The sequence below is a fragment of the Nicotiana sylvestris genome, chromosome 10 (assembly GCF_000393655.2).
Source record: "Nicotiana sylvestris chromosome 10, ASM39365v2, whole genome shotgun sequence".
Lineage (NCBI taxonomy): Eukaryota > Viridiplantae > Streptophyta > Magnoliopsida > Solanales > Solanaceae > Nicotiana > Nicotiana sylvestris.
In genome coordinates, this window is record NC_091066.1 from 80,735,029 (window position 1) to 80,740,163 (window position 5,135).

The window sequence follows — 5,135 nt, forward strand, 5'->3', positions numbered from 1 at the left end:
ACTAAATAAACTGTCACTATACAATTTATATACAATAGATTGTCACTATACAAATTATATACAAAATAGAATGTCACTATACAATATATATATAAAATAGACTGTCACTATACAAAAATATACTAAATAAACTGTCACTATACAATTTATATACAATAGATTGTCACTATACAAATTATATACAAAATAGACTGTCAATATACAAAATATATACTAAATAGACTGTCACTATGCAAAATATATATAAAATATACCGTCACTATACAAAAAAAGACCGCCACTATACAAAAAATATACAAAATAGACCGTGGCAAAAAAGGGTTACTCTATTGCGCCAGGTAGGGGTCGAACCTGCGGCATTCTGCTTACGAAAAACACTCTATCCACTGAGCTACATGCAGTGGCGGATCCAGGATTTTAAAGTCGTGGGTTCTCCTTGATAAAAAATTTGAAAGAACAGGAAAAAAGAGTTTAGTTATGGGTGCTCAATCAATATTTATCTAAATATTTTTATAATTACCTATACAAATTTACTAAATCTTGTAAAAGATAATGGGTTCTTGAGCACCCAAAATCAACATGTAGATCCGCCCCTAGCTACAGGCGCTTGTGTTGTCTTGCTCATTCCTTTAGGGCTACTAAATGCAATATGTTTGGGCCGAAGGGCCATTTTCTATAAGTGGGACAAAACATAAGCTATTAAAATTTTGAGGGGCTATAGAGGGTAGTTTTCTCTTATTTTTCCTTCATAGGTCATATCACATTTCAAAAATATAAAACTAATTATAAAAATTGCAATTTTGCTAGGAGGATGAGTACTTTTCTTTTGGTTAAACAGTATATTCTATTAATAGCATAAAAGTATGTACAATGAGGACCTAGGAGCCGATTGGATTATCCACTCTACTACAGTTAAACAAAAATTAACACAATCTTATCCTGTTAATCTATGTTGCTGGAGAGCATAACTCTAGATTGAATCTAAACAACTCAGAAAACATGGAATAAATCAACAAATACATCAAATCATCCTATTGAAGACAAGCATCTAGCTGTGAAAAAAATTTGAGCCGCTGCAATACTTGCTTTGTTTCACCAACAATTGGGATTTCGGTCAAAGTTTATTTTAGAAGAACTCGGGTTAATGATAATCAATAGAAATATGAATAATTGATGTAAATAATAACTTAATAGAAATCAAAGTAAATCAGTATTTTCCAATAGTATTTCGTGTCCTTCCAATGTGTTCTTTCCTCACCTTTTATAGCTATTTCTAAGTAATACGTTTCTCTCCTTTCATAATGGAGTCATTATGTATAATTAATGGCATTTAATGTAACGTTATAATTGGCAATCGTAACTGTTTCGATACAGATTCTATAATGTTTTCCATAATTAGTGCCTATTAATTACTAATAATACGTATCTATACCCCTTTTGCTATTTAGGTTCATTCCTCCGATGCGTCTTTAGAATATCAAGAGGTCCGAGCACCTATTCTTTCTGGTTTCCTTAGATCTTTGCCCGTGCCTGCTGAAGCTCGTGCATCTTCAACTATTCTTTGCCAACTGTCATTCTTTTACCAGTCCACGTGTCATGACATGTCGCCTCATAATATATTCGATACACGAACTTGATTTTCCCAATACAGATGGGCCCCCCACTTGCCATTTATTTATCAATAGAATATTTGGGAAGTGGATCTCATTAAAGCGGGAACTTTTGCCGCCATTATACCTTCTCTGGAACTGATGCTTTATGTGTCACTTCCATTTAATGCTCATGACGCGTGGCATCTTCTGATTGGTTCTGCAATTTTACAGCGTCTTTTAGGGCTTTTTTGCGGCTTCACCAATTACGAAGCGTCAGTTTCCATCATGACGTTTCCATCATTACACCTTTTCTTTGACGGTTGCTTCTGAGTATAAATATAGCTTTTGTTTTTGTCATTCTCAAAAAAAGTTTAGACTAGTCACTCTTGTTTTCTTCTTCCTCGTACTGCTATGTCTTCTTCAAACCCTAACCCTCGAAGAATCCCCATTGTTGATAATCTTCCTCTTGCTCCTGTTAGAAGTATAAGAGGAGTAAGACTTCGTAGTTTAGGGCCTTCATCTATACGGGGTACTTCTTTACCTCAAGTGAGTTCTACTCCTCCTTCTAGAACTAGGGGTTCTCTTTCCCATAGACTTTCCCATAGACCTTCATCTACAAGTAAAGACTCTAATGAACCCATTCGTGAGCCTTTGGTAGAGGAAATTGTCTATGCTGAACTATCTTTTTACACTCATAGAGAATCGATTAGAAACCAAGTTTTTTCTATGTTTTCTTTAGATCGTGCTGATATTTACCCATCTCAAATCACCGCAGGTCTGATCTCTGTTGTTCGTAGGGATTGCCACCGGAGACCTGATTTTCCCATTATAATTCCCAACGCGAACCAAAGGATTACATCTTACTTGACTGGGTTTTCTTTTGTATATACATATCCTTTTACGCTGAATTTTAAACCCCCATATTGATCCTGTTATCATCAAATTCTGTCGTTTTTTCGACGTTTGTTTAGGACAGATTTGCCCCATTGTGTGGAGGGCCGTTGCATGCTTAAGGCATTTAACAAATTTGGCTAATTTGCCTTTTACTTTCTTCCATTTGATTCATCTCTACTGCCCTAAACTTTTCCGTCATAGAATTTTCACTTTAGTAGTGAGAAGTAAGAGAATGTTAGTTAGCCCTGAGGATGATAAAGACCGTGGCTGGCATGCCAGGTTTGTTGATGCCCCCACTGTTGGTTTAGTGGGCGAAGAAAATGTTTCATTTCCCGAGAAGTGGAATTTTTCACGTAAGTTTTCCTTTTACAACTTTTTCTATCTTTTCTCTTTATTTTTCCCTCTACTGTTTAACTTTTTTTCCAGCAAGCATGGGAACTGTTGATGAGATTCCCAATTTCCATGGTTGGGTAGGAAAGTTATTAAATGTTGCTCCAATAGAAGGTAGATCTTGGAAGAACCTTTCGCATAGGTTTGGTTGGAAGGTGAAAACTCATGGTAAATGCTTTTCTCATCTCTTCTTCATACTTTCATTCACTTTTCCTTTAGAATTTGTTTTGATCCTTCTTTTTATCAGGATTTCCCATTCGAGGTGTAAGTGCTGATGCTGTCGTAGATTCTAGAGTTTCTTTGGAAAGAGATCAAGAGATAATCTTGAGTTCTTCATTGAAAAGGAAGGCTACAACAGTCCAAGATTCTGAAGAAGAGGAGGAACATGATGGATGTTCCTTGATAAAAAAGCCGCGAGCCAGAAGGCACGTTTTTTCAGATGATGAAGCAACTCCTTCCCGTTTTGTTCCCATAACCGAGCCTGTTGAAGCCACCTTGGTGAGCTCTGATGATGATACTCCTGTGGAAGCTCGTGACTCTGATGATCATCTTTTTTCTCGTGGGTTTGATAATGACAATTTGGATTTAGTTTCTGAGGAAGCACCCCTTGCTTCTTTTACTATGCATGTTCCTGTGACGCGTTCTTTGCTAGTTGTGACTGCTACCGTTGCTGCTCTGCCCTAAGCTATTATGACTTTTTCCACAGTTCCCCCTACTATTGTTCCTCGTACTGAGGTTGGTTCCTCGAGTGGAAGTGGAACGATGAACCAGATTACCATTGAGGTCTCTACCGATGGTAACCTTTTGAAAAAGTCAAGGCGGGATGATGTATGGTTGAAACCTCTGATCGGTCCAGTTGAGAAATCCAAGCTCGAGAGTCACAGCTCTTTGAATTGGATGAATGACATAGTGCAGTCATCATTAAAGGTATTTGTTACTTTTCACACTTTATTACATCTTTCTTTTATTAAGGTTCTTACCCTTTCCTTCTTTTTTTAGATTAATCTTATTGGCACAAAGATGATGAAGAGGGTTTCTCATACGGATCAATTAATGCATGGTTATCAGATTGAAGCAGACAAGTGGAAAGAACAATATGAAAGCCTTCAATTTGATAATGAAAATGTTAGAAGAAAGCAAGTGCACCTTAGAGCAGCAGTTCAAGGTTTTGACTTCAGAGTTAGCAGTTGAGAAGGCTTCCTCAAATAAAGCTGACAAGGACAAAACTCTTCTCGAGACATCGTTTTTTGAGCAACTCTCCAAAGCTAGTGAAGAGATTAGAGAGTTGAAGGCTTTGCTAAGTGAGAAAGAGGTTTACACCGGTGAAGTTGTGCAAATACTTACTCAGACCCAAGAAGATCTCCGTGAGTCTTCTGATAAGGTCAGTTTTTTAAAAAGTTCACTTGCTCCTCTGCAATCTTCTTATGATACTGCTTTGGCTGAGAATGAAAAACTCAAAAATGAGATTGATCAATGGGAGAGAAATTATGAGATTCTTGAGGACAAGACTGCTATTGAAGTGAGTTAGGCGATTTTAAACACACGCCATGATACCCTTGTGGAGGCTAGCCAAGAGGGTTTCAACTTGGACGCCGAGTTAGCCAAGATAAAGGAGACTATTGAAAAAACTCAGCAAGGCCAAGATTTTCATTCTCCCATGGCTGATACTCCCGAGCATGTTGAATATGATATGGGTACGGTGAATGCCCTAACTCCTTCAAGCCAACTCGAACCTTCTGATGCTAGTGATACTGCTTTAGATAATTCTTCAACCCCTCAGCGAAAGTTTATGAAGTGTGACTTTTTTTTTTCTTTTGGTGGAATGTGGTTTTACCCCAGGTCTCATTTGGGGGTTTGGTATTGTGAGCACGTGATTTTTGCCTCATATGAATTACTCCTACAGAATCCCAAAGAGTTAGATTTTTCTTTTAATTGTTTGCCATTTTAGGAATTGTTGTAGAATTTTCTTAATTATTTGCATTTTTCTGTGCATGTTTAATTTTATTTAATTCATAAAAATATAAAATACTTTACATTTGCATTTAGGATTTATTAATTAGTAAATTAGTTGTTTTATAAAAATAAAAAAATCACGAAAATAACTATTTTTGCATTTTAACTTCTTAATTTTAAATTTTATAGTTTTTCTTTTAATTTAGGAGTTATTTAGTTTTTGTAAATACTATGACTAGTAATTAATCTAATTTGGTAAGTAATTTAGTTTAAGAATTAATTTAGGTTTTAATTTTAATTTGAAAG